This window comes from Nicotiana tomentosiformis, chromosome 1, assembly GCF_000390325.3.
Source record: "Nicotiana tomentosiformis chromosome 1, ASM39032v3, whole genome shotgun sequence".
NCBI classification, from domain to species: domain Eukaryota; kingdom Viridiplantae; phylum Streptophyta; class Magnoliopsida; order Solanales; family Solanaceae; genus Nicotiana; species Nicotiana tomentosiformis.
In genome coordinates, this window is record NC_090812.1 from 145,115,466 (window position 1) to 145,127,969 (window position 12,504).

Below are 12,504 nucleotides of genomic sequence, written 5' to 3' on the forward strand. Positions count from 1 at the left end.
TAGGAAGGGTATATTAAATAGAAAATATTGTTATTCTGTTCAGAATGAATTAATGGTTCATGTCAAGAGGAGATACTCCATGATTTGTGATTTGGCAGGTGGTTACGAGTTTCTACACATCTCTTCCATCGTGGTAGTATTGCGAGAGTTGAAATAAGGCTTATATTTGTTATGAGGTATACTACGGACTTCGGGTCAGTTGAAATTTCAATTGTTATGCTTGGGGGAGATTGCCTTGGGCAAATGAGTTATGTGGTGCATGGTGTAATTTCAGCAAATGAGCATGGTCCTGTTGGGTTCAGTGTCTGGTGATCGACACAGTATTCGTATGTTAGAATCTGGTATCGTGGGGAATTTCGGATGTTGGAATTTGGTTCTAAAGCTTGTTAGCTAAGGTAGCAGGAAGGATCTTCAGTCCGGCTCGAACTAATGTGCTTGATTGGGTTGTGGTGGCATGTGTAGGTGCACGAGATGTTAAACAGTAATTTTAGACAACTCCGGAACAGTTCTTAACACGTTCGAGGATGAGCGTATGCTTAAGTGTGAGAGAATGTAACGACTCGACCGGTCGTTTTGAGCTCTAGTGTGTCATTCGGTGGTTTGAGGCCTTGAGAAATTTCACTTCGGGTATTATGACTTGTACAGGTGATCAGAATTGAATTTCGGGAAGTTCGAAGTTGATTTGGAAAGAAAATTCTAATTTTGGAAGCTTTAAATTGGAGGAATTGACTAATGTTTGACTTTTGATTAAACGACCTTGGAATCAAGATTTGAAGGTTCGAACAGGTTTGTATGATGATTTTGGACTTGGGCGTCTGTCCGGAACGGGTTTTGGATGACCCGGGAGCGTTTCAGCACCTATTGAGAAAAGTTGACATTTTGGAAGGATTTCATAAATTTGGGTTAAAGTGTATTTTAATGCTATCGATGTCCGTTTGGAATTTCGAGCTTGGGAATAGATTCGTATGGTGATTCTTGTCTTAGGAGCGTGTCCGGATGTGGATTTCGAGGTCTGTAGGTCATTTTGGGGTCATTTGGTGAAAGTTGGAAGTTAGAGGTTTTTGGAAGTTTGACCGATAGTGGACTTTTTGATATCGCGGTCGGATTCCGATTCCAGAAGTTGGAGTAGGTCTGTAATATCAAATGTGAGTTGTGTGCAAAATTTGAGGTTAATCGGACATGATTTGATAGGTTCCGGCATCGAATGTAGAAGTTTGAAGTTCTAAAGTTCATTGAGCTTGAATTGGGGTGCGATTCATGATTTCGGTGTTGTTAGGTGTGATATGAGGCCTCGAGCAAGTTCGTGTCATGTTGTGCGGTAGGTTGGTATGATTGCACGGGGTCCCGAGGGCCTCGGATGTGTATCGGGATGTTTTCGAAACAAATTTAGATGAAAAGTTTGTGCTGGTTTGCTGGTGCTGATGTTGTCTTTCGCGAACGCGGGAAAAGGGACGCGTTCGCGAAGAAGGATTTTGGGCAGCTAAGTTTTTTCCCTATCCGAAAGCGTTTATGGGGGTTCGCAGTGCTTCGCGAACGTGGAGGCCCAACCGCGAACGCTAAGAGGAGATGAGGGAAATGGGGCAGAAGGCCTTTGGCCTACGGGAACACGACTAGGGAATCGCGAATGCGAAGGGCGAGGAGCAGTGGGCATCGCGAACGGGGGGAGGCCACCGCAAACATGAAGAAGGAGGATCCTACCAGGGGGTTTAAACATTCGGGACTTAGCCCATTTCTTTCATTTTTCTCTTGGTTTGGGCGATTCTGGGGAGGCTTCAAGGGCAGATTTTCATCATCTATGTCAAGGTGAGTCATTCCTTCAAATTTTAAGTTTTTTTTTTCTTTCCTTGAACCCCTCCCATTTTATTCTTCACATTTTAAGTTAAATACATGAATTATATATGAATTTGAACATGAAATATTGGTGAAAATTTGTGAGATTTTGAAGAAAATCTAGAAATTTTATTTTTGGATTTTTATCACGAAATTGGACATGGAATTTGGAATAAATTACATATTTGAGTTCGTAATGTGATGGGTAATGACTATCTTCGAATATTTTTTGAATCCGGGCACGTGGGCCCAAGGGTTGCTTTATCGACGTTTTGAGCGGAGTTGGGAAGTTATCTAAATTGATTTGTTATGAGTATTAGAGTATATATTTACGGATTTGCACGTTGATTGAATAGTTTTGGAGCGACGGGCACCAGTTTGAGGTGTTAGAGCGGCGTTGGAGCCGATTTGGAACTTCGTAGCGAGGTAAGTCTTCTGTCTAACTCTGTGAAGGGGAAACTACCCCTTAGGTGTTGTAATTGATATGTGTTACTAGTTGCGGGGGCTACGTACGCACGAGGTGACGAGAGTCCGTACGTAGCTATATTCATGTTATTGTCCGGGTAGACTCAGGTTTACGCCATGCTATAACTGTACTATTTGAGTTATATCTTGCTTATTAAATTCTTTTACTTTGCATTACTACTTAAGGCTAGACGGGCGTAGAGTGATAGACTTGCTATTGTAGAGATTTGACGATGTTTCATGATTAGCTGCGGAATAATTGTACTCCTCTTATGAATTTCTCTCGCGTTATGCGTTCTGATCGAAAGGTTTCCTCAAAGCTCCTTATAAACCACATGTCCCTTCGTGAGTGGGGTCAAGGACTCATCAAAGTTTCTTATTCTAATGGGATTGGGCCATTAGCCTCGGTAGCATAGATTCATCTATGGTTCGTATCATTAGACCCTCGGCAGTGCACAAAATATGATGGGAATGGGTCGTTCACCTCGGCAGGATTATGTACCATACTCTCATGGGAGCGGGTCATTCGCCTCGGCAGTATAATATATGTATCTTTATTTTGTGTAGTTCGACCCTCGGCAGTGCACATATTATGATAGGATCGAGTCGTACGCCTCAACATTTCTATAAAATACTCTTATGGAATTGTGTGTAATATTTGACAAGAAGTCTGTGTATCTATGAGTCTTACTGATATGAATTATGATGACCTATCTGGTGAAATCCATTATATATATGCTCCGGTTGAGGAGAAAATTGCTAATTGAGAGCTTGAGTTTATTGTAGAGAGGAGGATTGTACCAAATATTTATACTTATTCATTTTGTTTATTTACTCTGCCCCATATATGTTTACTTTTTATTGTATATGTATTATTGGACCACTAGTAAATGTCGATGTCGACCCCTCGTCACTACTTATCTTGGGTTAGGCTAGATACTTACTGGGTACGTGTTGATTTACGTATTCATGCTACACTTGCTGCACGTTTTTGTGCAGGTACACATATGTCGTGTGGTCTTTTGGGCGCAGAGGCGGCTATTGCGGTGACTTACCATGAGCTGCATTTCATGTTACGATCCGCACCCTGCAGAGTCTCCATCAGAGTTATTTATATTCTCTTGTCTAATCTGTATTCTAGACAGAGGTTGAATTATATTATATTTCCTAGTTAATGCTCATGCACTTGTGACACCGGGTTTTCGGGGTACTTATGGGTTACTCTCTATTGCAGTTGTGAAAAATATTATCATTTACCATGTGAAATTCTATTTCTTACTATTTAATTGATAAAAATTATGATTTCAGAAGTACTAAAATGTGTAATTAAGTTAATCATTCATTGTTGGCTTGCCTGACAGCGGTATTAGACGTCATCACGACCTTTAGTAATTTTGGGTCGTGATAGATAAAAGAGCAAAGATTATAATTAGTATGTAAGTTTCTTTTATGAAAAACAGCTTTAGTTTGAACATCAGCGTGAGAAGCAATTTAGACTTGGGAGAATACTTTGTCATTTTGTGTTGTCTTGGTCATTGAGGCTCTTAAACAACATGGGTCAAATAAGCTAAAATTTGCAGGCCCAATGCCAATAGAAAGTAAGTTGGGACTTTCTTTAAAGCCTATAAATTATTATTTTTTTGTCAAATAAAATAATTGGCCCAATGCAATAAATAAGCTGGTGGCCCATATTTTGTTTAATAAGCTACTGGCCCATATTTTCTTTTAACAAATTGTTGGTCCATTCTTTATTTAGTTGATGGTTACTTCTCTTTTAATAGGAAGGTGGCCAATTTTCTCAAAAATGAATAAGCTATTCCAAACTCATGTGCCGTGTTTTTCTAAATAATAAATTCAAATCTATTTTTATTATTATTATTTAACTAATTAAAATAATTTAATCACCTGCTAGTTAATTAATTTAAGCGCTGGGCAAATAGTAGGTGCGCTTAACTTCACAGACTCTCTTGCGTAGCGTGATGCTTAATAATTTATAAATTAATTCAATAATCGCATACCATATCCAATAGTTTTAATTAATTTAATTAATTCTTTGCTAAAATCGTGGATTTGGCTGCGTAGCGCGATTCTTGACATTTAATAAATTTCAAAATTAATTTTCTCGAATGTAGTAATTTTTCAAAAGTAATAACGTACTAATAATCCTTATCATGAACGCGAATTCTCTTGCGTAGCGCTGTTATGATAAAATTAATACTTTTCGTCTCGATCACGCATTCGCTTGCATAGTGTGGTTTTGACATCTTATTATTCAAAATATTCTTGAATTTTTCTAATAATCAAGAAATAAAAGCGGATAGTTAAATATGAAAATCATATAAATCACAGTTTGTCCAAAATTAATTCAAGCCAAGTTTTAAGTCAATAAAGCGATTGTGCTAGAACCACGAGACTCGGGGAATGCCTTACACCTTCTCCCCGGTCAACAAAATTTCTTATCGAACTTTATTTTCGCGGACCGATAAAAATAGAGTCAAACCTTCCTTTGACTAAGGATTCAAAAAAAAGGTGACTTGGAACACCGAAAAATTAATTCCAAGTGGAGACTCTGTAAATAAAATAATCCTTACTCAGATTTGTCACTTCAATTGGAAAAACTCTTTAACCCACAATAACTCGTAATACATATATATCTTTTGGGGGTAAAAGGGGATGAGACAGCTCTGGCGACACCGCTGGGGAACAACCAGAATTCGAGCTTGTACATTTTGACTTTTATTTAGCATTATTAATTTATGCATGTATTGTGATTTATTTGTGCCTAATGTGCTACCTGTCCGCTTTTTTACCGCTTTGATATTATTGAACTGTACATATAAACTGTCTTCTCACACACCCCTCTGAGTCTTCTTAAAATCAATTTAGGCATTTGCTTGACATAGACCGCTTTCTTTGAGATAGCCGAGATGTTTGTTACCCGGTGAAAGATTTTATTCACACATGTTTTAGGCGGGGAGGACCACTAGCTAAGCCGGAAACAAATGCTACCGGTACGCTGACCCTTCTCGGCTCAAGTTGTCCGCTTGAGTAAGCCATTCTAGATACCTTCTCCATCAGAATTTAAACCTAGAAGAACAAACCTCATGTCGGATATCCCTAGTAGGTTCGCTTTATTTGCATCATGTGTATTTGATTTAGCAAAGCTTTCCACATGGGTCAGGCTCTATTTTAGGATAGGTACCTTGTTGAGACCAATATGTTCATGTTATGTGCTATCAGTTACATTATTTGGGGGGCTTGCATGTTGAATGACTTTAGGATAAATTAGTTGAATGAACAAAAGAGAAATTCTTCGATTTTTGTACAAATGTTCGTTAAAAAAATATAAATAATTAAGGGTATAATGTGGTCTAGTTCTATGGTTTTAAGGATTAATTTTCATAAAAATCAAAAGAGAAAATAGTCGATTTTTACCAAACTACGCAGGTTTGATTCTCACCGGATGTGAGATACGTAGGCATCCTACATCGGGTGCAGCCCATATATTTCAAAAAAAAGTATAAAAATTACGCATGTGCATAAAATTTTTGAAAATAATAATAAAATAAAAAAGAATTACTATTTTTGGTCACCTTTTACCATTTTGTCCTTATGTCCGGCCATTTTTCCTGAGAAAGCTTTAAACTTTCTACAGATGTACCGAAAGGCTATTTTCGCAAAAATAACTATCTTATCTAGTTTTGTCAGGCTGTTTTGCTGAGACAGCCTTAAAATCTTCCCCGGAAGTGCTGAAGGGTCGTTTTTGTAAAATAGCTACTTAGTCCATCTTTGTTCACCTTTTATCATTTTGCCGAGACAGCTTTAAACCTTCTACAAAAGTACCGAAAGGCTATTTTCGCAAAAATAAGCATCTTATCTAGTTGTTTCCGGTCATTTTACCGAGACATCCTTAAACCTCCCACGGAAGTACTGAAAGGTTATTTTCATAAAAATGGCTATTTTATCTAGTTTCGTCTGGTCATATTTGTTGAGACGACCTTTGAACCTCTATCGGGAGTACCGAAGAGCCGTTTTTGTAAAAATAGCCTTTTTCTTTATTTTGTCTACTTTTTATCATTTTGTCCCTATGTTTGGCCGTTTTTGCCGAGGCATCCTTTAAGCCTTTCGTGAAAATATAAAAGGATCGTTTTCATAATAATAGCCATTTTTTCTACTTTTATCATTTCAACTTTTGTTTCCTGTAATTTAAAAGAAAATACTGAAAAATAGATTGAGTCTTAAATTGGCATTTAAAAAGAAAAAGAAAAAAATAAGAAGATCGGAATTTGCATACAGTTTAGATAAGTGCTGACCACTTTTAATCTTATTCTTAGGTTGACCATGAATTCGCCACAAAGAGTCCGTCAGAAAAGGATGAGGGACGAGACACCTCTTATGTTCTTGATCATAGATAAGACCCCGAGTAGTCTCTGTAATTGGTGGGCTAGTTTTGCTACATTGGAACATAATCAAGTATTTAAGCACCTCAAGTTCCTCACAAACATCTTGGGAATTAAGCCTAACATAGATTTAATCGAGGCCCTAGTGGTTTTTGGGACCTTGTGAACAATGTCTTCAGGTTCAAAGATTGTAAAATGATGCCTACATTGGAATAATTAGGTGGTTTTACCGGATTGGGGAGAGACCTTCGTGGTAAAAAGCCTGCAGCTCTGAGAAAGGTTGGTGTGAACAACCTTTTGAAGAAGTTATGCCTCCGTCGAATTCCAATGTTTTGCTTGAATGAAGGTTGGGTTCGGTTGGAATATCTCTACGATAGATTTGGGGACGAGAAAGGGTTTGAGAACTTCTCAGGCACAGAATTCGTCAACCAATTGAGTTATGACGCCTGGAGGGAGTTGAGAATCTTCGCATTCATGATATTATTTCTCGGGATCATGGTCTTTCCAGAGCGTGGTGGGCACATCATAATTCGATTGGCTGTGGTATCTCGTATTTGCAAAGTAGCGAGGATCATACCATTCTTCCCATGATTCTGGGAGATATGTTTCGAGCTTTGACCCGCTGCCAAGAGGGTAAAGATTACATCGAGGGATGCAACATCCTGCTGCAGATGTGGTTCATAGAGAACCTTTTGTCACGCCCCAAAACTGAGGAGCACGACCGACGCTCAACCGAGTAAACCCAGCCGAGCAAGCTGATTAGATTTCCTTCTACCCAAACTCATCCATGAATGGAGATAATACATATTTTGATTACCAATAGTTTCATCATTTTTAAAGTCTCAAATGGAACAAGTAATACAACCACAACATAACATAGTTTGACTTTTCCAGCACCCATACACAACCCATACTATATCTACGGAGCCTTTATAGATAAAGAAGAGTACTATGATAATACCGGCAACAAGGCCCCGGCTATACCTAAAACGGAGTGCACAAAGAATAAAAGATATATGACCCCAGGATGAAGTGGGGCTCACCACGTCAGCTGGGAAGAAGGTGTACTGTTATCACTGATGAATATCTCCTGTTGTGTAACCACCTGCATCCATTTAAAGATGCAGCGCCCCCAGCAAAAGGGACATTAGTACTGTCGAATAGCACTAGTATGTATAACGAAACACCCTCTCAATAGAACAAATAATATTACAAGAAGGAATAATCATAAAATCAATGAAAGTCTCGAACAATACCTAAACATCAAGTTTCACGTAAATTCCTATATTTTTAGATTGGAGATTCTTAGCACCGATATACCATTGTTCACATCATTATTTACAACCAGTTATTCACAATGCCAATATTTATAATACCAATTATTCCCAATGCCAATATCACTGTAGTATTAGCACGGAGTCCGATCACGACCCGATCGGCTGGGCTATCTCATTAGAGACATCAACCACAATCACTCCCAATATCAATACCCGCATACCTTTAACACGGAGCCCGATCACGACCCGATCGGCTAGGCTATCTCATTAGAGACATCAACCATAATCACTCTCAATGTCAATACCCCTGTACCTTTAACACAGAATCCGATCACGATCCGATCGGCTAGGCTATCTCATTAGAGCTATTAACCACAATCACAAATTCAATTACAATTTCCAGCACAATCACCACCATGTGTGCGGCATGGTGTCCGATCAAGACCGATCGGCTAGGCTGTCTTATTTGAGACATCAAACTTTTTATATCAATCATCGCAATTAATACTTCTTTCACATCTTTTCATTTTATTGGCACTAGTGGCCACAATTATAAAATTATTTTTGGCTCATTGGCCGTATTTAGTATTTCATGCTCACCTTTTCAATTTCAAACATCATCATCATCATCAACAACAAATACAATTCAATTCAAGGTTTGTATTACACATGTGAGCAATTAAGAGTCTTAGGCACATAGGTATATTTCACAAAATTTGGCATAATAGCCTTCGTTTGAACTTGACTTTAAGTCGAAATATTATTAATGCACATCCCATATTTGAGCACATCCTCAATTGATAACATAACATGAACAAAGCATTTAGATTACTTATTGAACATATATCTTTCAACATAAACTTACTCGGAATAGCCAATTTTATAATGCACCATTCGGGTCTTACATAAATTACATGAATATCGTGAGATTCAATTCTAAGAGAAGAGTTTAGCCAACATGCCTCAATGGAGATTCCTTAAACTCTAAAATATTATGGAATTCTTAGAAACTTCAATCTATTTTAGAAATATAACAAATTGAACCAAAATTAGGAAGATGATCATGGTTCTAGCTCATTTGAGCATTTTATCAAACACTAGGTGTGCATAAAGTTTCAAGGTCCTTTTATGGAGGATTCCATCATCCCATAACCCATTCTTTACCATTCTTAGCTCAACAATCTTCTTATACCCTTTGATAACACATGCATGCTAGATGAACAACTCTTATGCCCAAAATGTATCTTACTAATTACCCAATTCTAGACAAATTCGAAATTGAGGGTAAGGGTGTAGAATCTTGCCTCTAGGATGAAGACCTAGTGAGTTTCCCTTCTTAATCTTTCAAGATTTGAGCAAGAATTGAAGAACAATTTTTTAGGAACACCTTCTCACTCTAAAATGTCAGATTTTTAGTCAACAATGGTCCATTGCGTCACGAAGTAGGGTCGGGTTGTAAAAATCCAAAAATGAAGCTCCGGAACAAGGTCTGCGATCGCATATTGGATCGCATAATTGATATGCGGTCCGCATAATTGGTGTCTAAAACTGGCAAAACTCTGCCTGGGTCTGCGGTCACTATGCGGCCCACAGACCTGTTCTGCGGTCGCATAATGAACCGCAGAATAGTTCTGCGGTCGCATAATCGACCGCATAATGGCGTCCAAAATCGGCTCGTACCTTCCTCACTCTGCAGCCATTATGCGGTCCACAGAGTGATTCTGCGGTCGCATAATGAACCGCAAAAATGCATTTGTCTGCCAAATATATTTCTTTACTTTCCAGTGCATTGTTCAACCCAAAAAGTTCGAGCCAACAATATATTTCTATAGTCCTCAATACGTAAAGCCAATTCGGCACCACGAAACATTATATTTCTTTTTGCAAAACTTTTACGGGGCCTTACACCTTTATCATCATCCAATAGTAGTAAATTTCAATGACAATTGGCTAAATTACATTGGATGTCACCTAGACAGGACCGCGAGTTGTAATCTTCCAAAAGGGGTAAGGGTCTAGCGTACATTACTTGGTTCATTGAGTGCTGATAGAATCACTTGGAACTATTACTAGTACCCTTCTTTTAGGGTCATGCATATGTCGACGTATCGTCCGTTCTTTATACTCATGGATTTCAGAGCAAAAGAGACCCCCGATTAAGGACATGTGTCTGGTTGTGTGGGAATTCAAGGGAGAGGAACTTCCAAGGGAGTCATATGCACAAAAGGTTTAGTTCGGTGGTCGATTTTCTAACTTGGATGAGATGGTAGTTGATCGTGAACGTGGGGAGGTAAGCCTTACATACCTTGAGTGGTTTCATAAGTAGGCTATCCCATAGCAATGTCCAGAAAGAACCATATGGAATGCATTTCATTGGAAGGAGGAGATCGAGGCCAGAGTTAGAGAAACCGGAAGGGAAGTGTCACAAGAGTACCAATCCCGTATTGACATTTTACAAGAAGATAAAGGCATTCTGGAGACAGCCATGGACATATAATAGGATGATTTCGAGCGGGAAAAGGCTCAGTGGGCAGAAGAGAGGCGAGCACTCAAAGCTCAAATTAGACAGAAAAAAGTGATCACTACCACTCAACAGCAAGACGAAAGAGAAGCCTAGTTCAAGGTGGTTCGTGATCATGAGCGCAGAGGTTTTGCTCCATTAATTCAAGGTCTGAGGGATCAGACAGGGGGAGTTGAGTCAAACAAGGAGTGCCCGATCGCGGAGTTTGAAATAGAAAATAACTACCAAAATATGATTAATCGGTTGAGGGAGAGTCACTAGAAATTCAGCGACAGAAATATATGGTATTGGAGCGCAAGCATGATGCGCTGGAGCTAGTTGAGACCCGTGGTCAGCAAAATCAAGAGTTGCATTTGGCTCAGGAACACATTAAGGGAAAGATCCTCGATGTAGCCACATACACCTCCCAAGCATGTAAGAGTTGCTAAGGGAATGATGCCTGAGCGATTTGCAGAAGTATCATTGAACGTCGTCGGTCACATATCTGCAGACTTAGAAAGGATATACCGCAATGTTGGGGTCACCGCAAGAATAAGTGCCTTGACAACAGTGATGTCGTTGGATTCTCCCGTAAAGGTCAGAGTCTTCTTTTACTTGGCTATCTATTTTGATTATTCATTTGTCGTCATTGAGTCTGTAAGAGTCTTCTGGTGTGTTGAGTCTTGTTCTTTTGCTTTTTATCTTAAAAAGTCAGTTTGAGTCGAGTATAGTCTTGTTTAGATGTTCGTCCTTATGTAATTTTTGTTTTTTGGGTCTTGTATTAAAAAAAAGAAGTTGAAAATCAATTTTGTTTTAGAAAAATTCAAAAATGAACCAAAACGTTTTTTTGTTTTTGTAAATATGAGTAACAAAACAAATCTGTCATGTCCCTGAATGACGTAATGATCTGATTCATCCGGCGACATGATACGTAGGCAACCACCAAAAGGTTTAATCAAAATATTTTTCAACGACTCTAAAATGAGCGATCAAAATGAGGCAAATGAAAAGAAAAACGAGAAAGAGAGAGAAGAAAATAATAGCATCAATAAGAAGCAACCTTTTAAGCCGGAATGAAACATGAAGCCTTCCAAAATTATGCTAGAAATGGTGATAATGTTAGGAGCCTGATATATTACGTGTGATTCATATCTGTAAAATGCTTAACACTAACACGTTTGTTGTCTCTTATATAGTAAGCTTACAGTGGTTGGTTTGTGGTGAAACTGGCAATAGATCATTACTTAACCAGATCTAAGAGAAAGGTAGCAATGGCTAACAATAATGAAATCGGGCTGGTCAGTGACGACCCCCAGGGTCAGCCAGTTGAGCAAGAGTCGGAGGAAGTAAGAAGATTGAAACAACGACTGTCTGATGTGTATCAGGCTTGGGTCTCCGATCAGCCTCCACCTCAAGGTCCCTCTGAAGGAACTTCCACAGTACCCCTGGCTACTCAACCTCTGCTCCATGCAATAAGTGATCACATTCTACCACCGGGGTATGTGCCAAACTACAGCTTCCATGCGACCCCTGGTACCTCTAATGTGCGACCTCCAGCCGCTCTGGTCAGGAGCACCCCTCTTGTTGTTTCGGGTGCCATAGTAAATACAATTCCACCACCACCTCCTGTAACAAGGCCAAACAGCAAGCCATCATATCATGCTCACGATGTCCAATACTACTCTCCAAATATGGCTTTCAGGGTCTCGTCTCCATACAATCAGACTCCTCAGTACGAGTCACCAGTAAGGCTGCAAAGACGGGTGAGCCAGATGAGATGGCTAGAAAAATGAAACGTCTCGAGTAGAACATAAAGAATATACAAGGACTGGGTGGCCACAAAAGTGTTTCGCTCAGTGATCTATGCATGTTCCCTCACATCCATTTGCCACCAGGGTTCAAGACCCCAAAACTTGAGAAGTATGATGGACACGGCGACCCGATCGCCCACTTGAAAAGGTACTGCAACCAGCTAAGGGATGCAGGTAGAAAAGAAGAATTGATGATGTCTTATTTTGGGGAAAGCCTTGTG